The sequence below is a fragment of the Ixodes scapularis genome, unplaced genomic scaffold (assembly GCF_016920785.2).
Source record: "Ixodes scapularis isolate PalLabHiFi unplaced genomic scaffold, ASM1692078v2 PGA_scaffold3__209_contigs__length_174095766, whole genome shotgun sequence".
Taxonomy (NCBI): domain Eukaryota; kingdom Metazoa; phylum Arthropoda; class Arachnida; order Ixodida; family Ixodidae; genus Ixodes; species Ixodes scapularis.
This window is the reverse complement of record NW_024609868.1, coordinates 131,624,403-131,647,588: the sequence shown is the minus strand read 5'-3', so window position 1 is coordinate 131,647,588 and position 23,186 is coordinate 131,624,403. Positions and strand designations below refer to the sequence as shown.

Sequence of the window (23,186 nt, the reverse complement as noted above, 5' to 3'; positions counted from 1 at the left end):
CTACTTGAGCGGCTTCAGCAAAACTATCGAGGCAAAACTTTGCGTGAATAATGTGACGTGGGGCGATTCATTTCACGTGGACGCCGCAGAATGGGCGCTAAAGCCTGACTCCCACGATGAGATTCTGCTCGCTATTTTCAGTCGCGACGTCGCTCGGACTGCAAAAGCGTGGACCGTAGCCGAGATGGTGGACATCGATACTGAAAACCGCAAGTAGAATCGGGCATTACAAGTCGGTGATGGCCACTGGTAACAATGATCAACAACTTCTTGTATCTGTTTACACCTTAGCCGACTTACCCCAACCAACCTTCAAAAGTGTTTTGAGGCCTGCACTTAGTTCTTATCGCAATTACCGGGTCAACGTTTGGTTTACGGGCCGCTGTCGTTTGAACGAGCTGACGACAAAAAGCAGCCAAGTTTGAAAGAGCAGACGACAGTTCGAACCCACGCGCAATGGAGTACGGGCAAGAAGCACCGCGTCCCGCGTCAACAAACCATTCGAATGTCACGTCGTCGGCGTCCTGTGTGAGTCTGCATACTCTTGTCGCGTTGGCGTTGTCGATTCTACGTCCTCATCGCAGCGTCTTACCACTTTAATCGCCTGAGCGAAATCATCAAGGCTCGTTACGCCGTTAAACTTTCCGTAAATAATTTGACGTGCGGAGATTCATTCGCATGAACACCGCAGAATGGACGCCAAAACCATGATGAGATTCTTGTATCTATTTTCGGTCGCGACGTCGCTCGTGCTGCAAAAATGTAAAAGGTAGCGGCGATGATCGACGTCGATACTGAAACTCGAAAGCGGGAACAGACCAAGCGCAACAAGTAGGTGATGGCCACCGGTACCAATAATTAACATCTTGTATCTACTGTTTACACCGAGCCTACTTAAGCCTTTTGAGGCCTGCAATTACTTCTTATTGCAATCACCGGGTCAAAGTTTGGTCTACGGGCCGCTTTTGTTTGAACGAGCAGACGACAAAAAGCAGACAACTTTGAAAGAGCAGACGAAAGTTCGAACGATCAGGCGGCCGTGTGAATTTGAAGACGCACTGAACCCGTGGGTGGTCCGGAACACTCGGGTGTTTTCTCTCGTTCATGTTGGAACAAAGCAAATACATCTGGCGACCACAAATTGTGGCCCGCACACGCAATCGTAGTTCGACAGCGTCTGGTTTGCCCTTTTCACGGCTACTATCCACGTTCTCGGACGAACGGAGGGTGCAAAAACACATGAAAACTGATATTCAAACATTTACAGACTCTATTGGTAAAGCCCCCATCGCAGCATTTTGACGAGATGGCAGGTATTTTGTCTCGTTTCTTCCAAAGGAACACGGGAATGCATGTCTGGCACGGCGACTTCTGCCCACCGCCCCAGACCGGAAGTGCGTCCGGCGCGCCACCACCGCGGCGTGACGTAGGAGAGTTGAGTTGGTGTATAGGCCTCATGCGCTTAAGCTTTAAACATACTGTAGCGCCCTGATTTTGGGTAGTACAAGCTCACCTGATTGAACCTCGCACTGCTTATGGCACGTTAGTAGAGCTTTTTTTAAATTCTGTCTGGTGCTGAAGAACAAAAAAAAACACCTTTGGACGCCAGAAATTGGCCAGACTCAACGGCGCATGACAATCAAAAGTGCGAAATTCATGAGACCACTGCTAGGGTACGCGTCTTTTATCTATGGGTGGTGACGTCAAAACACCTGTGTCGCGACACTCATTTTTCTTTTTCTTTGTCATGTGTACTTTGAAACGCGTGAAATGGCTCTCTTGGCTCACGCTCTTAGCGTCTTAGCTTTGACGGCGTTAGAACTTTTGTTGTTTCTTTGTATTTTCGTCGTGATCTCGCGCTCCGCACCAGAGCAGGCACGCTTCTGCATGCGTGACAGTTTGAGACGCTAAACCCCCTGGGCAACGCAGGAGGCCCATTGCTAAATTACCCAAGCATCAAGGAGAATGCGCGAAATGGTGTTCCAGGCGCCGCACGTGCCGTCGTCTGCAGCAGAACCTGTTCTAAAGCAAAAACATAAAACAAATGGCATCTTGCACGCGCGTTCGTCAACGCTTTATTTTGGTTATTTACTCTTTTATACGGGGAAGGCGTGCGCGTGCGGCGGTGCGAGCGTAAAGTTTTTGGTTAAGCACACGAAAAATCCACAGTACCCTAGCCATAAAAAGCTTTGCTGTAAAAAGCTCGCCGTACCGGACATAAGCTCAGCGATTTTTAGATCCTGGATAACTTTGCTTACACATATCGCCACTCAGATCGCTTTTTCGCCTGCCTTTTTCGTTTGGATGTCGGCAATTTGTATATTGTCTGCTTGCTGGCCCGCTAATTATTCGTGACTCCAGGAAAATCGAAGTCACCTAAAGACAAAGGTGACGTGTTTTGGAAGCAGGTCCTCTCGCTGCGGTTGTATGCTCGTTCTGCTTCGTCTTCGCGGACAATATTGCTTTACGGAAAAAAATTCAGGTTCAGCGACACCGCAACAAAATGAGAAGAATCCCCTCAAGCCCTCCCCTAGTCGCGGAGAAATCGCGAAGAAGAAAGGGAACTATTTCCCTTTCTTCCTGCAGCCGCTTGTGCCGGCCAAGAAAATACGCGCGTGACGTGAACTGAGTGAGGGTTAGCAATTTCAATAAGTACCTGCTCAATGGGTGACCGGCGTTTGGCAGCAGCCTCAAAGAACTCTGGGTAATATTCACTTCCGGTTCGTAGCTAGCAGCCGACGCAGCCCCATGACGGCTATACGGAAGCGTGTGCGGGTGTTGAAACCAGATCAATCCGGGCCACCTTCCTCTGCTGCTGGGTGACTTACACACTTCTGAAAGTCTCAAGTTACTTCTACGGATATGTTAAGTACTAATCGGTACGCAGAAGCATCGAGAACGGCCACGAAAGCGCAGAGCGAGTGCGGCCGGCGGCAAGCTGCACTCGCACCGCGCTTTCCGGATCTTCGCATGAAAACTAAGGTTGGTTGTTTCGTTTTCCTTTTGAGCCACCGTTTTTCATCTGGGTTCTGTTTATTTTTGATGGTTACGTTAGATCACATCACCGACTGAAATAGGCGCGAATGTAAGCCCTAAGACACGGCCAGCTGAAATGCCCAGTCGGAGGTCTGGCATACTTTTCTCACTTTGTTAGAACACCTAAGCCTGGGTAAGAAAATCTTCAGGCAATCAAAAGTTTAAGACGGGGAAAGAAGTCGGTCAGTCGGCGTTTCAAACTCAGTTAGTATCTTTTCTCGCGCGATTAAAACGCCACTTCCGTGCGAAAGTTAGTTTCGTCGACATCTGACTACGTGACAATCCTTGCTTTTTAACACTCACGCGTTTTTGGTACTTCAACCAAGTTGTCCCCCGTGAACTACAATAACCCTCCGCCCCCCCCCCCCCTTCCCCCTTCCCGCACGTTTTTTTTTTTAATGATGTCGAGTAAGAAAGCATACACAAACGAGCACCGATTTTGATATGAGCTACGCAGGGTCGTGCTACTGCTTTATTATCCATCAATATGAAGGTGCTGCCCATTTGCTTTTGTTTCTTTATATTACAAAAAGCTGACCTGTCCTTTTGTTTATTTATGTTATAGCAAGCCACCCATCCACGCCGCTTCCCGGGAACAGTCTGCGGCGGCTCATCACAGAAAATGTTAATCCGAGCTGTCGATGTAACGATTAAACGGCCTGGCAATGGCACTGTATGTTGACGAAACGTCGTGCCATGAACTGATTGCCTGCGAGATCGCATCCCGCGTTCTCGCAGATGCCTTGTACGACAAGCGGTGCTCACCTCTTCGTGGAATAATCGAGACGCTTTTGGTGGGTGCCAAAAGGGTGTTAGAGATCGTTATTTTCCGCTGGCCCTACCCGAAGAAAGAGAGAACACGTTGTACTGGCCTGTAACAATATTGGCCGCGCATAAACGGTCACCGACGTTTGTCTGTCACAGGTCTTCTCGCTCTTTCACTCGCTTAACAGCGACGGCCCATCGTTGCTTCCATGCTTTGTTACACGGGAACTGGAACATCTTATGCCCTCTATGGCTTGCGTTAGAACAACGTACCGCGGAAATGTAAGCCATTTTCACCGCGAATACAGCACGGCCACCACGCCTAGAAGGGCTCTTGATGCAGCTGGACGAACCGCGACCGGCACCGGACGAACCGGAAGCGTGAAGTCACGTGGTGCCTCGCTTCGGATGACGAAACTTCCGGCTCAAACGCCGGTCACCTATTTGAGGATACATTTTTTTTAATGTTGTCGTGAAAACGTGAACAGACACGTCAAAAGACTTATTTTCTTGACTTTTGTCATGCAAAGTTTTAGTGGCGCATCTACCCGAAGCAAAGAAAAGCGCTCCCTCCCCACTTACAAAAGCCAGCGACACAAAACCGGTTTCCGGGTAACCCCTTCAGGCCCGTTTTCCGGCGGCAAACCGGAAAACAAGTGCGGAGTTGAGCGGCGCGTCAAACTTAAATCTGTCTCACTTTTTTTTTTCCTTTTTCGATAAAAACTACGGCACTTAGTAAAAAAAGGTTTTCTGATCTTTAATGTTCAACGTCTCCCCTTGAACTAGGGGAGGACTGGCGAGGAGCTTTTCGCGACCCCCTTGCAATATGACGCGGCAGTTCTCGAGTAATTGGCCCTCTTGACCCGCATTGGATATTTTGACTCGCGTCTGCCGAGTCAAGAGATACAATGCGTCGAAAGATTCATTATTGGACCTTCTGACTCGATGGACCTTTTGACTCGTTGGATCTCGACTCGCCGTGGATCTTTTGACTCGTTGAACCTTTTGACTCGTTGGACCTCTTTTTGACTCGGCGTGGATCTTTTGACTCGACGGATCTCTTGACCCGTTGGACCTCTTGACCCACATTGGACCTTTTGACTCGTGTCTGGCTAGTCAAAAGATCCAACGAGTCAAAGGATTCATTATTGAACCTTTTGACTCGTTGGATCTTTTGATTCGTTGGATATCTTGACCATCAGCGGGCAAGGAGGGGCGTGACGGTCACTGCACTGCAGCGAAGTGAGATCCCGCGTGTTATAACAAAGCAACAAAAAAGAGGAAGATGAGAGAAGAGGATACAGTGGCCTCGCGGGGACGAGAGGTTGTAGGATCCTGAATGACTGGCTGTGTCACGGCGTTGTGCGTTTTCCATTTCAATCGGCTGGTGACCAACGCCATCTCTTCGTGCGGTACGCTTAACTAGCCGCTCATTCATACTGGAAGCGTATCCGCGTTCGCAAAGCGGTTGCGAACGCGGTTGTATAAAGATCCAGTACAATTGCACCCGCACTTGATGTCATCGAGTGCGCGTGCAATTGTACTGGATCTTTATACAACCACGTCCGCAACCGCTTTGCGAACGCGGATCCGCTTCCAGTGTGAATGAGCGGTAACGCAGGAATTTCCCGTGAGTTGTGCACGCTGCACGGTTGCGGGGACGTAGGTTGTTTCTCGAATTTAGAAATCAATGAACAGTCAGTCAGTGACTGAATGACGAGGCACGTACAGACTAATACGCGGTGCTGACGTCCTGCCCCTGGGGTGGTGCTGCTATTGGCATTGCGCACGCGCAGACGGTCCGCTTGACGCGCTCCCACCGCACCTGCAGTGCCCACTCCTCGTGCGGAAACGGCGCCTTTTCCCACACCTCATGAGGGCTTGTGTGGAAACAGCGCAGCATGAACTCAATTGGGAGGAAGGGTTGTGTGGATCATTTGGACAGCGTAATGTTTGGCAGTCATCCAGAGGGTCAACATTCGCAGTATCTTGCCGGCCAGTGCAGCATGACTGCTGGCTGGCACCACGTTGTACGGAGAACCAGCATCGGCGCGCGTTCGTGTAATTACTACTGCGTGGTGCACCCAAAGACCCCAGACTATAATCCGTTTCACCTAAGGACGAACCTCAGCCTATGCTGGCAGCCGAAAACGTCAAGTGTCATCTCGACCTGCCCGACGCTTTGAATACCTTTGTGTTCGAGGCATTTTAGAGTTGGAGAAGGACCATAGTCTTGTTGCGCATGCACACGCTTCAATGGCTCGTGTTCAGGTTGAGCAGCATTGATCAAAGCCATGCACACTTTCTTCGTCTTTCGATGTATCGGAATAGTACGTATATATATATACAGGGTGTTTTTTTTTTAAGCTTAACAGAATTTTTAAAAAGAAACCATGAAAGCTAGGTTAATGCGGTCTGCGCACGTGAGTTATACGGCCAGGGGGACATAGTATGAGGGGCTAATTGTAACGATCAGTCGGCTAATTAGATAAAACTCGTTAATTAACTTTTTAATTAATGAAAATAGACATATAGTTCTAATTAGAAACTTGCTCAGCGCCATCGAAAACCACTAAATCAGTAATTTTCAAAAAAGACTGAGTGCCTGAGAAGCGTAGTTGTGCACTAAAGCTACCGCTCGTGCAGCAGGTACAAGGCTGGGGCTAGATAAGAGACGGAAAAATTGCGCGGCCGCCTTATCGCAACCCCTAGCTTTGTACGTGCTCCAGAAGTGCTAAATTTAGTGAACTACTACGCTTCTCACGCGCTCTAAGTCTTTCTGAAAATTACTGATTTAGGGGTTTTCGATGACGCCCAGCAAGTTTCTAATTGAAATGATATGTCTATTTTCATTAATTAAAAAGTTCGTTAACGAATTTTAACTAATTAGCCGACTGATCGTTACGATTAGCCTCCTATGTTGTGTCCCCCTGGCCGTCTAACTCACCTGCGCAGACCGCATTAATCTAGCTTTCATGGTTTTTGAAAAAAAAAATTCTGTTAATCTTAAAAAAACACACCCTGTATATATATATATATATGTACAGTTTGTCACAAAAGAAAATTTACACGGTCTTTTTTACCGCAAAAATAAAGTAGGCATCGCCGAACGCTCTTTCTCCGCCCAAAGGTAGCGCTAGAGGTCACAACCAGATGCCAAAGTTTCAGCCCGATCCGATGACTTAATCAGAAGTTATAAGTGAGTATCCGAAAATTTCAATGGGAAAGTGGCGGCCGACGGAGTTTTCAAACACATAAGGCTCTATGGCACCAGAAACCGAAAACGGGCAAAAATGGGCTTCATTTGCTCATTGAAATTTTCAGAAAATCACTTATAACTTTTGATTAAGTTATCGGATCGGGCTGAAACTTTGGCTTCTGTTTGTGACCTCTAGCTCTACCTTTGGGTAGAGAATGAGCATTCGGCGATGCCTAGTTTATTTTTTCGGTAAAAAAGGCCGCGTAAATTTTATTTTGTGACACCCTGTGTATATATATATACCGGGTGTTTTTTTTTTATTATTCTTCCACATTTGTTTAAAAAAATAACCGTGAAAGCTACACTAATGCGGTTTCTGCAGGTGGGTTATACGGCCAGGCAGACATTATAAGGGTGGCTGATCTTTGCGATAAGTCGGCTAATTAATTCAAATTCGTTAATTAACTTTTTTAATTACTGAAAATAAACATATGGTTTGAATTGGAAATTTGCTGAGCATCAACTAAAACCCTTAAATCAACTATTTTTAGCAGGATATAACGCCGGGGCAGCATATTACGGCGTTCTCTAAAAACGCTCTATTTGGACGCGTTTCTAGATTTCGGTTTCTGATCGGAGCGCATCTACGCGCCCGCAATCCTGGTCCACGGTGGTCGCGGCGCGAAGCCACCTCCTCGCCTCCCTCGTAGAATGGAGGGAAGTACGGCGCACGTGTGTTGCGCGTCACAGCCACTGGGGAGCAGGACCGTGGGCGCGGTGATGCGCTCCGATAAGAAACCGAAATCTAGAAACGCGTCCAAATAGAGCGCTTTTACAGAATGCTGTAAAATGCTCCCCCGGCGTTATATCCTCCAAAAATTGGTTGATTTAGTGGTTTTCGATTATGCTCTAAAAGTTTCTAATTGAAACCATATGTCTATTTCCAGGAATTAAAACGTTTATTAACGAATTTTATTTAATTAGCCAACTTATCGCAAAGGTTAGCCACCCACATAATCTCCGCCTGGCCGTATAACCCAACTGCACAAACCGCTGCAATGTAGCTTTGAAGGTTTTTTCTTAAACAAATGTGGAAGAATAAAGAAAAACACCATATATATTTTTTTTTCATAAACACGGAAATTACCTATGTAGTACTTTTTTAATGTACGGCACCTAGTCAATTTTGTTCGCACGTAACGAAGCCGAGAAAAAACTAACACATTGTACCTTCTGCATTTTGGCGACATATTTGTAACCTTGCATCTGATGTTCCATTACAGCAACCGTTTATCAAGAGCTAATTTAAATTTCAATATATCTTATATCGAACCCGAAAGTTTATTAGAAAGGAAAAGTTTACCATAATATCAACCCGCCTTTAAACAAATATATATATATATGTTTTAAGTTGCTATTTTGAATTATTTTTTCGTGATATTGCCTTCCGATTGCCCAAATTCGATATCTTACCTGCACGAAAAAGAAAAAAGCGGTGAATTATCGGGAGTTCCTCCCTTCGAAGTAGCCATCTAAGGTGCATCCTAAAGGAGCCTTGATACGATTTTTCTGCTTTTGCTACATACTACTTAAAATCACTCCTTAACGTTAATAACTGAATAAACTTGCCTTAGTTGTCTTTCTTAGAAATGGCAGTCGCCAATAAAATTTGAGAAATATGAGCATCGTTCCTCCCCTCAACTTGGAGCAGAGCAAACGGCCACGTGGTCTGGTGCCTATCCTATACCTTTAACGTTAATCCTACTCACGTGCTGGGGTAGACGAAGTAGAGAAAGCGTTCTGAGCTCGAGGCATTCTTAGAGTTCGGCTATTCCCATCACCGCAGTGGTTGGACACTAGCCACTACCCGAGTGTCCGCCGAGGCATTGACTGTTACGAGCTGAGGTCGAGTGCTCACGTAGTTCCCGTGTTCAATCCATGCATGAGCCGCGCTCGACTGTCGTCAGTCGGGTGATTTCGATTCCGCAATCACGTCATCAAGCTTTGTAAAAGCAAGACTGAAAGCCTTTTATCTTCTCGATTTCATAATTTCACCACGGAAAAGACTTTTCTGAATGAATGACGGTCTGTGCAAGGTCATGAACGTTCCAACCCGATAACGTTTCATGACCCCTTTAAAAGGGCCGTGAAATGATTTTAACGTTCAAAGAATCTGGTGCGTGTCACCTTCGTTTGGCTTGTCTTAGCGCAAGTAAAAAAACAACAAAAAACAACAACACGCCTTGAGCTTTTAAAGTGTCGCTAGTGTCCGGAGAAATCGCGAAGAGGCAAGGGGACTAATTTCTGCCCTGCAGCCTCTTTGTATCGGTCGAGAAAACTACGCGCGTGACGTCAACTTGTTGAAAGTGTATTGAGTTAGCAAGCTCAGTAAATGTACGTTCGATTTGAGGTTAATCTTTTAAAAAAATGTTGTCGTGAAAAGGTGAACAGACACGTAAAAGCCTGATATTCTTGACTTTTATTACGCAAAGTTTTAGAGGCGCCATCTACCCGAAGCAAAGAAAAGCGCTCCCTCCCCACTTCCCATAGCCAGTGACACGAAACTGAATGTATCCGGGTGCCCCCTTAGAGTTGGTTTTCCGGCCGCAAACCGAAAATAGGTGCGGAATTGGGTCATGTCACATAACACCCGAGACTGGTGGAAGAAATTGGAAACTTTTTAGTAGAAGGAACAGACAAAGAAAGGGACGTCTTTTCACGCGTAGCTGAGTGGCGCATCAAACTTAAGTATGATCAACCTTTTTTTTTTAAACAAAAACTAAGGCACTTTGTGAAAAATCGTTTATTTATTGTACAACGCCTCCCCGCCAGTAGTGGAGAGTGGTGAGGGGCTCCAACGCATCGAAAGATCCCTTATTGGACCTTCTGACTCGTTGGACCTTTTGAGTCGTTGGACCTCTTGATTCGCCGTGGATTTTTTGACTCGTTGGATCTCTCGGCTCGTTGGACCTCTTGGCCCACATTGGATCTTTTGACACGTGTCTGGGATTACGAGACAAAATGTCCAACGAGACTGAATGTCCAACGAGGAGGAAGATCCAATAATGGATATTCAGGCACATTGGACATTCAGGCGCGTTGGACATTCCGTCTCAGTTGGACCTTCCGTCTCGTTGGACATTCAGGCTCGTTTAACATTTAGGCTCGGTTGGATCTTACATCTCGATGGGCATACGGGCTCGTTGTATATTCCGTCTCGATTGGATCTTTCGTCTCGTTGGATATTGAGGCACGTTGAACATTCCGTCTTGCCTGTCACGTTATAGAATAATTTGTCTTGTTAAATATACGGACTTGTATGTATATTTGATCCGCGTTCCTCCAGTCATTGCTGCATTTTCGTCATACTAAAATGTCGTGCCACTGAAGCTGACGTTGACAAGCCGACAGAGAAACACAGAGCAGACACAAATGTTCTAATTTGATCTATAAGAAGGTATGATGGTTAGTTAGCTGAGTGCCGATGCGCAGCAATGCACCCATCAATTAAAGGTGACGATTGTACGGCGCCAACGCTCCTTTGATATTGACATTGGAAATGTTTCAAATGTTTCAATGACATACATCAGCCAATTTCAAATAGACAGTAAAATAGGGATGCGGTGTCTGATTGTTCTACTTTCAACAGTCTGCACAAACGTAATTTCCCACTAAAAAAATGCATATTTTCTTTTAAATAAAATTTACCTCTAACGTGTTTATACATGCACGAGGGTGGAACCCAACAGCCCATGAGTAAATGCAGAACAATGTTGTGCATTTAACATATTTTTAGTTTTGTTCTCTTATCTTTGGAACAGACAACTACTCACAGTACACCGCAGTTGCCAGTAGTTTACGTATACACATGCATTCCCTGCCAGTAGGTTTGTATGGCGCAGACTAGAGCGAGAAAAGTGGTATCACGCAGTATGTAATTGTTTTGCATGGTACATGCATAGTGGTTCTCAGAAGCCCATGTAATTGAACTGGCTTCTGGAAGCACTTCGAAGCGTCCGATTCTGTCGAGGTAGTTGATGACGTCTTGATACGCGGGAGCTTGACTGCTGATACAGGACGCGAACGCATCCATCTCGGCGTGCAGCAGAAGGTTCCTGTTGACAACGGAGCTGGTGGTCTGTTTGGCTACAGCCAGGGGATCCAACAACAAAGTCTGCAAGCGGTTTTGCGCTGCGTGCTGCGACGCTTGTAGAAACTGAATAGACTCCGCAAGATCTGGATGGCGGCTGCCGAGACGACTGTGCAGCCCGATGTGCCAGCCCTCTACCATGTTTGCCGTACTTGGTCCTAGCGCCAATTCGCAAAACGGAGAATAGGGCGAAAGTGCCCATTCGTCGAACTGTCGAAAACAGCTGATTAAGGTGTCTATAGATAGCCGGAGACAGTGGGAGTCAACAATGATACCCACTTTCCAAAAAAGAGAGGATGCCTAATGAAGCTCTCAGAATTTACAAGGATTCAATTCGCAACTTTCACGATATATAGGGGGCGCAATGGTGCCTTTCAAAATGGCTGTCATCTCGATGATCGTCGTAGAACAGCGGTACGAGTCTGGGTCTGTGACGCGTAAGTAATTGTAGCTTTGCTATATACGAGCTCTATTAGAGCCCCACGTTATTGTTTCACGCCAGGGAGGTGTAGGCAACCCCATTTATTATGAGGCCAATCATCCAGGAGCTAGAGAACGCGATTCTCACACCGCGGTACCACCATCGCTGAAAGTTGCGAATAGTGAATCGTAACCGGGTCGCTCAAAATTATAAAAGTCGGGTTCTACGTGAATATGTTCACTCGCAGCTCTAGCATAATGGAATTCAGGAAGACGGAGCGAGAGGGCTGAACTCCTGATCCTGTGGTCATATGTGTACTTGTAATGTGCGCATATTAATAAATCGCGGTCTTAATGTCGCAGCGGTTCTGCGACAGAGTTACAACCTGTTGAAATCCGATCGCAGCATCGGGATGCTGCCTTGGCGAGTATCGGTGCGATTTTTGCGTGCCACGTGACCGGAAAAGGCAGAGCGGAAACGACGGAAGCGAATCCTAAGGCGTATTGTATTAATTATTAAAATTACCTTCTTCTTGCTTAACACATGGTTCACTGCGACAGCAATCGCTTTGGTGGCCGAAGCATGCGAAACTAATCGTCGCGATAAGCGTCAATGTGACGACTCCTCCGGACAATCACTGGACAAATGCTCACCCCCTTTCGGACTTCACCTGCACAAAGGCTCAATGGAAGGAACATAGTGTAACTTTTTGGACAAAACCCCGAGACTAGGGGGGGGGGGGGCGGAAGGACAACACAACACAACACAAAGTCTCAAACACAGCTCAAACACAGCTCAGCTGTGTGTGAGACTTTGTGCTGTGCTGTCCTTTCCCCCCCCCCCCCCCTCCCCCAGTATCGGGGTTTTGTCCAAAATGGTAAACCTTCACCAGCTTGTTTGCTCTCTAACTTTTTGAACATAGTATTTTATCACCGATTTTGGTGTGGGGAACGAACTTTGTTTTGTTTCTGGGGACCGAAAAGTCTAATCAATTGTCTGATACTTTCACCCTCGCTTAAAAAAAAAAAAAAGAACTACAATTTAGTGTAATTACAGAAACTACACCAACTTGGCCTAACAAAAACACTAACAATTTGACCGGGCGTTTCTCTCCCATGCGGGGGACATCGTCTTTGCGCGACCAGGGACACCACTAAGGAAAATACAGCAACGCGTACAATACGGAAAGAAGACTGTGGTTGGGGATGAGCACGATTAACGATTCTAAGAACTCTCGTGGACTCCACATTTGTTTTCGCGTCAGAGTGACGACGTTCTGAAAGGCAAACGCGTGACCGATTGTCAATGGTCAACGAGTTCGGTCTTTGATCTTGAAGCATGTGTGACCTTTTCCACTTCATTTCTTTAAATATAGAAATTAGTTCTATATTTAGATATATAAAACGAACAATAAATGTATTTTTTGGGTGTTATGAAGTCTACGAAATACACGAGCATAATTTTAATTGTATTCGGGGGACTTCACACAGGCAACGACAGCGGGATAAGCTCATCGGTGCATTACAACAGCCGTACATCGAAAAGCCGGGTACTAAAAAGTGAGGTACCGAAACGGCCACGCGCCGAAACGAGCGCGTACGAATATCTCTACACCAAAATGTCCAGTTGCCCATTTCATCGAACGCGTTTTTCACCACCGTAAATCAGTAATCCAACTATTCTATATCCTTTCGATATTCAGACTCGTTGGGCATTCCGTCTCGGTTGGATCTTTCGTTTCGTTGGACATTCAGGCACGTTGGACATTACGTCTCGATTGGACCTTTCGTCTTGTTGGACATTCAGGCTCGTTGGACATAACGTCTCGATTGGTCGATTGGACCTTTCATCTCGTTGGACATTCAGACTCGATGGGCATTCCGTCTCGGTTGGATCTTTCGTCTCGTTGGACATTCAGGCACGTTGGACATTCCGTCTCGATTGGACCTTTCGTCTCGTTGGACATTCAGGCTCGTTGGACATTCCGTCTCGATTGGAACTTTCGTCTCGTTGGACATTCAGGCTCGTTGGACATTCCGTCTCGATTGGACCTTTCGTCTTGTTGGACATTCAGGCGCGTTGGACATTCCGTCTCGATTGGACCTTTCGTCTCGTTGGACATTCAGGCTCGTTGGACATTCCGTCTTGATTGGACCTTTCGTCTCGTTGGACATTCAGGCTCGTTGGACATTCCGTCTCGATTGGACCTTTCGTCTCGTTGGACATTCAGGCACGTTGGACATTCGGTCTCGATTGGACCTTTGGTCTCGTTGGACATTCAGGCTCGTTGGACATTCCGTCTCGATTGGACCTTTCGTCTCGTTGGACATTCAGGCTCGTTGGACATTCCGTCTCGGTTGGATCTTTCGTCTCGGACATTCAGGCACGTTGAACATTCCGTCTCGATTGGATCTTTCGTCTCGTTGGACATTCAGGCTCGATGGACATTCCGTCTCGATTGGATCTTTCGTTTCGTTGTACATTCCGCCTCACCTGTCACGTGACCGATTGGACATTCAGTCTCGTTGGACATTCAGGCCATAAGCGCGTGTCTGGCGAGTCAAAAGTTCCAACGAGTCAAAGATCCATTATTAGACCTTTTGATTCGTTGCATCTCTTGACCAGAAGCGTTATTTTAGAGTGGGGGGTCCTGAGTCAAGAGGTCCAACGAGTCAAAAGGGCCAACAAGTCAAAAAGTCTAACGCGTCAAAAGATCCATTAAATGACCTTCTTACTCGATGAAATTTTGACTTGTTAGACCTCTTGTCTCGCCGTAGATCTCTTGACTCGTTGGACCTAATGACCCACATTGGATCTCTTGACTCATGTTTGGCGAGACAAGAGACCGAACGAGTCATAAGATTCATTATTGAGCTTTTTGACTGGATGTACCTTTTGACTCCTTCCATGGTCACCGGGAAAAAGGGGGGGGGGGGGGGTTGAGGAGTGCTTTGAAAAAGAGCACGAAAAGAAAGAAAAGCAAAACTACGATGAATGACGGCTTTCGCGTAGCAAGGAGCGGCGTGACGGTCACTCCAGTGCAGCAGGGTGGGATTACGCGTCTGATAACAAAGCAACAGAAAAGGAGATGAGAGAAAAGGATGCAGTGACCTCGGGGACGAGAGGTTTCCGGATCCTGAAGGGCTGGCTGCGTAACGGCGTTGTGCGTTTTCCATTTCAATCCGCTGGTGACCAACGCCATCTCTTCGTGCGGTGTGCTTGACTAACGCAGGCATTTTCCGAGAGTTGTGCACGCTGCACGGTCGCGGGGCAGAAGGTTGTTTCTCGAATTTAGAAATCAACGAGCAGTCAATCGGTGACTGAATTACGACACGTATAGACCAACACTTGTGCTGACGTCCTGCCCCTGCGGTGGTGCTACTTTCGGCATTGCGCATGCGCAGACGGTCCACTTGACGCGCTTTCTGCGCGCATACGGTGGCCACACCTCGTGCGGAAACTGCGCCTTTTCCCACACCTCGTGAGAGCTTGTATGGAAACAGCGCGTTGGTCTTATGCGCACCATGAGCTCAACTGGGAGGAAGCGTTGTGTGGATCATTTGGGCAGCGTAATGTTTTGCAGTCATCCGGAGGGTCAACATGCCGCGCTATGTTGCCGGCCAGTGCAGCCTATGACTGGCACCAGCTGAACGAAAAACCAGCATTGGCGTGCGTTCGCGTAATTACTACTGCCTGGTTTACCCGAAAACCCCAGGCTATGATCTGTTTCACCTAAGGATGGACCGCAGACTACGCTAGAAGCCGAGAGCGTCACGGGCCATCTCAACCCGCGTGATGCTTCGAACACCCTTGTGTTCGAGGCATTTTAGAGTTGGAGATTGACCCTAGTACCCCTAGTTTTGCTGTGCATGCACACACCTCACTGGCTCGTGTTGAGCAGCATTCATCAAAAGCCGCGCACACTTTTATTCGTCTTTATATGTATCGCGATAGTACGTATATATAAAATGTAATAATTAAATAGCGCAAAGGTTCGACAAAGGACAGAACATTAATTAAAATATGGCAACCAACCAATTCCTAAACATGTAGGGGCCCTACGTTTCGAACCGACTCGGTTCTTCGTCAGGGGCGACTGTGGCCGTTGAGGAGCGACGCTCCTCAACGTCGCTCCTCAACGGCCACAGTCGCCCCTGACGAAGAACCGAGTCGGTTCGAAACGTAGGGCCCCTACATGTTTAGGAATTGGTTGGTTGCCATATTTTAATTATTGTATTCCCCAACCAGAGAGATTTCTCTCAAATGTTTAGTTTCAGGACAGAACATGTAGACAGAACGCTTGTCCTGTCTACATGTTCTGTCCTTTGTCTAACCTTTGCGCTATTTAATTTTTACATCATGCATATCCAACTAGCCCACCTCAATATCTTAGTACGTATATATATTTCTTCTTTTTTTTTCTTTTTTTGGTTTGCATAATTACGGAAATTTAATATTACTTCTTTTAATGTATGGCAACACGTCAATTTTATCCCTGCAAACAGAATTAATTTATAAGCACGTATCAAAGCCGTGAGAAAAAAAAAAAGCACGTTGGGTACCTTCCACGTTTTCGCGACATATTTGGAACATATTTGAAACCTGTACTGTTTTATTACAGTAACCGCTTATCACATGCTAATTTAAATTTCAATATATCTTATATCGAACCTCAAAGTTTAAAAAAAAAGTTTACCATAATATAAACCCGCCTTTAAAAAAATGTTTTAAGTTATTATTTAGAATCGTTTTTCGTCATATTGCTTTCCGATTGGCCAAGTTCGATACCTTACCTGCACGAAAAAAAAAAAAAAACGGTGAATAATCAGGGGTTCCTCTCCTGGAAGTGGCCATCTAAGGCGCATCCTAAAGGAGCCTTAAAACGATTTTTATACTTTTGCTAAATGCTATTTAGAATCAGTCCCTTACGTTAATAACTAAATAAACTTGCCTTAGTTGTTCTTTCTAGGCAATAGCAGTCGCCAATAAAATTCGAGAAATATGAGCATCGTTCATCCCCTCATTTCGCAGCCAGAACAAGCGGCCACGTGGCCTGGTGTTTATCCTATTAGCGACGTGCACGACCAAAAGCGTCGTTGGAGTCGGCATTCGCGATTGGCCAAACCACAGTTTCTCCTATATTGATAATGCCGGCCCAATCGCCGGTTCACGGTGAGGTGAATCCTGCAAATCACCGCGAGGCAAATCCTGGTTCTGACGTGACGAACGGAACCCATAAGAGGGCGCCACTGAAACATCTCGGCGCTAATAACTTTAACGTTAATGTTACCCACGAGCTAAGGTTGACAAAGTAGAGAACGTGTGCTGAGCTCAGACATTGTTAGAGTTGGGCTATTCTTATCACCGCAGGGGTTGGACATGAGCCACTACCCAAGTGTCCGCCGAGGCATTGATTTTTAAGAGCTGAAGTCGAGTCCTTACATTTTTCTCGTATCCAATTCATGCATTAGCCGCGCTCAACTGTCGTCAGTCGGGTGATTTCGATTCCGCAATCACGCCACCAAAGAAGTTTCTGAATCAGTAGCGGTCTGTGCGAGTATACTTGTTCCAGGCTGGGAACAGTACGAACCGGCTAGGTCATGAACGTTCCAAGTTCCAACCCGATAACGTGTAATGACCCCTTTAAAGGGGCCGTGAAATTATTTTAATGTTCAAAGAATCAGGTGCGTGTCACTTTCGCTTAACTCACCTTAGCACAAATTTAAAAAATCTGTTTTGAGCTCTTAAAACTTCGAGAGTGTCCGGAGAAATCGCGAAGCGGCAAGGGACTATTTTCCGTCCTGCAGCCTCTTGTATCGGTCCAGAAAACTACGCACGTGACGTGAACTGGATGAAAGTGTATTGAGTTAGCAAGCTCAGTAAGTGTCTGCTCGATTTGAGGACAGTTTTTTGAATGTTGTCGTGAAAACGTGAACAGACCCGTCAAAAGCCTGATATTCATGACATTTACTACGCAAGCTTTTAATGGCGCCATCTACCCGAGGCGAAGAAAAGCGCTCCCTCCCCACTTCCCCTTACTCATAGCCAGCGACACGAAACTGATTGTCTCCGGGTGCTCCATCGTGCCGGTTTTCCGGCCGTAAACCGGAAAGCGGTGCGTAGTTGAGCGGCGCATCAAACTAAAATCTGTTTCACCTTTTTTTTTCTTAAACAAAAACTAATTGGCACTTATCAAATATCGTTTACTGATTTCTATTGTACAACGCCTCCCCGCGACTAGGGGAGGAAAGGTGAGGGGCTTTCCGTGACTTCTTTGCAATATGAAGAGGCACTTCTTGAGTGATTGGAGCTCTTGACCTAAAATGGATCTCTTCACTTGTGTATGCCGAATCAAGAGATGCAACGCGTCAAACGATCCATCATTAGACCTTCTGACTCGTTGGACCTTTTGACTCATTGGACCTCTTGACTCGCCGTGGATCTTCTGACTCGTTGGATATCTTGGCTCGTTGGACCTCTGACCCACATTGGATCTTTTGACTCGTGTCTGGAGAGTCAAAAGATCCAACGAGTCAAAAGATCCATTATTGAACCTTTTGACTCGTTGGATCTTTTGACTCGTTGGATCTCTTGACCTACCAGTCAGATCTCTTGAGCCTGACTGGCAGCGCCGCCACGGCTATCGCGGGCGCTTGGTGGCGTTGTTCCCGCGGCGGCAATGTTGTTAAGTCGCGGTGTCCTAGCGGGGAGGCGGCAGTTCTGCTTGCAGACCAAGGATATCCGCTTATAAAAAATTTGACCCCAAGTCTTGATATGCATTAAAAGTCATGTTGAAACTTAACATTAACACAAGGACCCATACACCAATTTCGTTAGGCTTAGTTCAGTCCCGCTGAGAAAACAAGCTTCAGCAAACACCTTCCAAAGTCACGTAGTTGAAGAAGTTTTTCGCTGCAAACTAGGTCAGTTGAGCAAATCTTACTCAAAACACCCAGGTTAACACAAAAAGACAGACTCATAGACGTGGACGACCTCAACGAGCTACGATCGTTGATCATTCCGCGAACGCCTGCAGCCATGTTAGTTATCGTTTGAAATCAAAACGGAAAATGCAATTTCTTGATATTTTGGAAAACAATAAACTCCCTATCAAGATTGTTTGCTTCTAAAGCTTAACAATATTGTCGATCAAGAGACTATTACCGCACAGACAAACAATTTTACAACGAACCATTTCACACTTTATTCATCTCTCCAACCAAGAAGGTCCAAAATCCTGTGCTTAGCTGGCAAAAATAGTTTGTGTTTTTCACATATATATATATGGGTGTTTTCATCTCAAATCGGGCAGGCTAAAAGTGTTTAATTTTTAATTTTCACGAAAAAAATATATGTTTTGGGGGTATTTCTCAAATGAGGGAGGGCGCAAACCGCATGTTCTCCCGATTTTTCGTTCTCGAGTTAGGAGCCGTAGAAGCCGCAGTGGCAGAAACTAGTGTTTTTGCCTGCCGTCGCAGGTCGCGTGTTTGACACCCTCTGCTGACGCTATTGTTTTCTCTACACCCTTTTAAATTTTCCCCCTTATTTAATAGGTATTATAAAGATACCTTGATGTATTAAAATATTTTTAGAAATTTGATTGTTTTCTAAAACACATGTCAAACTCGTCACTCCGGTCGCTTTTCGGTCAAATTTGACAGGTCCTTACTTTGTCTGTACTTAATTTAAATTTTCTTTCTTTGGCTCTACAGAAAGCCCAAAAGCAAGCCCATTATAGATATAATAATATCATTATGATCTGTCGTCTAGCCGCTCCGCTACCTTCACGTAAACGTTGTAAGAGATAACAAATGTTGAAAGTTTGAGGTCGATTTTCTCAAAAACCCCATTTTTGTAAATTTTTGTTTTTTAAATTATTTTAGACATACTAGTCGACTACAAGAAAAAAAACAGTCTAGAAATGTAATATTTCGGTTGTATGCCCTCTGTTTGAGCCGCAATCGCGTGAAATGTGTGAACGTTTGTTATTTTTCACAACGTTTACGTAAAAGTATCGGAGCGGCTACTTGGCAGATAATAATGATATTATTATATCTATAATGGGCTTGCTTTGGGCTTTCTGTAGAGCCAAATAAAGAAAATTTACCTTAAGTACAGACAAAGTAATGACCTGTCAAAATTGACCGAAAAGCGACCGGAGTGACGAGTTTGACATGTTTTTTAGAAAACAATCAAATTCCTAAAACTATTTGAATACATCAAGGAATCTTTATAATACCTATTAAATGAGTGGGAAAAGTTAAAAGGGTGTAGAGAAAAACAATAGCGCCAGCAGAGGGTGTCAAACACGCGACCTGCGACGGCAGGCAATAACACTAGTTTCTGCCACTGCGGCTTCTACGCATCGTAACTCGAGAAGAAAATATTTGGGGAACTTGCGGTTTGCGCTCTCATTCATTTGAGAAATGCCCCTAAAACATATATTTTTTTGTGAAAATTAAAAGCTAGACCTTTTCAGGCTGCCCGATATGGGAAATTTCATCTCAAATCGGGCAGAATAAAAAAGTATAAATTTTAATTTTCACAAAAAAAATATATGTTTTGGGGGCATTTATCAAATAAATGAGGGCGCAAACCGCATGTTCTCTAGAGTTTTTGTTCTTCAGTTACGAAGCGTAGAAGCCGCAGTGGCAGAAACTAGAGTTATTGCCTGCCGTCGGAGGTCGCGTGTTTGACACCTTCTGCTGGCGCCATTGTTTTCTCTAGACCTTTTTAACTTTCCCCCCTCATATAAAAGGTATTATAAAGATACCTTAATGTATTCAAATAGTTTTAGGAATTTGATTGTTTTCTAAAAAACATGTCAAACTCGTCACTCCGGTCGCTTTTCGGTCGAATTTGACAGGTCATTACTTTGTCTGTACTTAAGGTAAATTTTCTTTATTTGGCTCTACAGAAAGCCCAAAGCAAGCCCATTATAGATATAATAATATCATTATTATCTGCCAAGTAGCCGCTCCGCTACTTTTACGTAAACGTTGTGAAAAATAACAAATGTTCACACAATTCACGCGATTGCGGCTCAAACAGAGGACATACAACCAAAATATTACATTTCTAGACTATTTTTTCTTGTAGTCGACGAATATGTCTAAAATAACTTAAAAAATAAAAATTTACAAAAATGTGGTTTTTGAGAAAATTGACCTCAAACTTTCAACATTTGTTATTTCTTACAACGTTTACGTGAAGGTAGCGGAGCGGCTAGTCGACAGATCATAATGATATTATTATATCTATAATGGGCTTGCTTTGGGGTTTCTGTAGAGCCAAAGAAAGAAAATTTACTTTAAGTACAGACAAAGTAATCACCTGTTAAATTTAACCGAAAAGCGACCGGAGTGACGAGTTTGACCTGTGTTTTAGAAAACAGTCGAATTCCTAAAAATATTTGAATACATCAAGGTATTTTTATAATACCTATTAAATGATGGGGAAAAGTTAGAAGGGTGCAGAGAATACAATAACATCAGCAGAGGGTGTCAAACACGCGACCTGCGACGGCAGGCAAAAACACTGGTTTCTGCCACTGCGGCTTCTACGGCTCGTAACTCGAGAACGAAAAATCAGGAGAACATGCGGTTTGCGCCCTCCTTTATTTGAGAAATACCCAAATGACATATATTTTTTTCGTGAAAATGAAAAATTAGACCCTTTTAGCCTGCCCGATTTGAGATGAAATCACCCATATATGTATATATATATATATATATATATATATAATTTAACGCTTTTATTTAAGCGTGTCCTTTGCCCCAATCTGTTCCCTGCTTATCCCTGACATGACGTCTTCCTCTCTTACAACCGTCACACTATTCCCCCTCCAAAAAGAAAATAAGTACTTCTCCTTCTCATTTTAGGTAGAGCTGCCCTTGTAGCGAGCAAGGCGGTTCCTGTGTACCACAAAAATGCGAAAACAGGTCTTGTGTCTCACACGGTACACCACGTCGTTAAGACGCGCGACAACAGTGAATGGCCCTTGCCAGTTTCTTTGGAGTTTCGGTGAAAGTCCGTGTTTTCGTAGTGGGTTATACAGCCATACTTTGTCACCCGGTTCAAAAACCTCTTGCGTGCTGTGCTCGTCATAGCGGCTTCATGCACTGGAAGCCGATAGACAAGCGGCTTTTGACGAAGTCGGGGGTCTGTTCAAGACGTGTCATCAGGTCATTAATGTACGACTCTGGTTGAGACGGGTGGTCTGGCGGTCTTGAGAAGGTGAGATCGCAGGGCATACGAATTTTCCGCCCAAAGTGAATCATAGCAGGTGTTTACCCGGTGACTTCGTGGACCGCTGTTCGGTAAAAGTACAGAAATAAAGGAGCACAGTCTTCCCAATCGTCTTAGTGGCTAGTAACAGACATAGCCAAATGCTGCAGTATGGTGCGATTAAAGCGCTCCACGAGTCCATTGGACTGAGGATGCAGTGGCGTCGTTCTTGTCTTGGTTATGTTAAATTGGTGACAAACCTCTTGAAATACTTGGGACTCAAATTTCCGCCCTTGGTCGGAATGCAGTGACAAGGGTGCGCCGTATCGGGATATCCAGTGAGTCACCAGAGCATCCGCCATAACAGGGGCAGTCTGATCAAGGATGGCAATGGCTTCTGGCCATTTCGAAAAGTAGTCCATGATGACGAGAAGATACCTGTTTCCCGTTTTTGATCGTGGTAATGGACCTAGAACTTCGATGGCGATACGTTCAAATGGCGCTCCACTGATGCATTCTTGCAAAGGCGCGTGCGTTTTCTTGTGTGGACCCTTACGCGAGGCGCACATTTCGCATTTCGGGCACCATAATCTAACGTCATTATGGCACTGCAACCAGTAGAAAAAAAAGCTCGCGTACCTTCTGAAGAGTGCGATTGACGCCAAAACGGCCTCCTTCAGGACTGCTGTGAAGCTGTCTGAAAATCTGGGCGCGGAACTCGGGTGGTGCCACTAGCTGCCACATGACTCGGTCACCAGTAGGTGATTCCCAACGACGATAAAGGAGTCCGTTGCGCAATTCCAGCGTGTCCCACTGGGCCCAATAGCTTAAGACGTCTGGAGAAAGATATCTCGGTACGTGGCGGTCGGCGACCGCTTCGCTTCCATTGGACACATAGGCCGACAGCAGGGTCGCGCAACTGGGCCTCTTGGATCTCTTCAGGTGACCACATTTTGTTAGAGAGGGCTACCTGGCAGAACATGTCTGTCCGGTTCGAATTACGGCGGATCATGCTCAAGCACTGTTGACAGGAGCCCTCACTGCATGGTCGTCTGGAGAGGGCGTGAGCGTTGCTGTGATGTGATCCGGCCCGATGTTTGATCTCAAAGTTGTACTTCTGGAGTTGTTCTAGCCAGCGAGCCACTTGTCCTCCTGGCGCCTTGAAACCAAGCACCCATGTCAATGCCGCGTGGTCTGTACGAATAATGAATTTCCTGCAGCACATGTAGTGATTGAAGTGAGAGAGCCGCTTGTCTATAGCAAGAAGTTCGCGTCTTGAGGTGCAATAGTTAGGCTCTGGTTTTGTGAATGCTTTGTTGTAATACCCGATGATTCGCTCGTGGCCCTCTTGTTGTTGGGATAGAATGCCACCGGCTGCAGTGTTGCTT

At 45.6% G+C, this 23,186-nt stretch overlaps 1 protein-coding gene across 1 annotated transcript in view; it reads right to left on the bottom strand.

Annotated features, from left to right (window-relative positions):
* LOC121837418 (neuropeptide-like protein 31) overlaps window positions 1–23,186 on the bottom strand; it is a 54,445-nt gene that overhangs the window by 12,745 nt on the left and 18,514 nt on the right. The window lies entirely within an intron of this gene.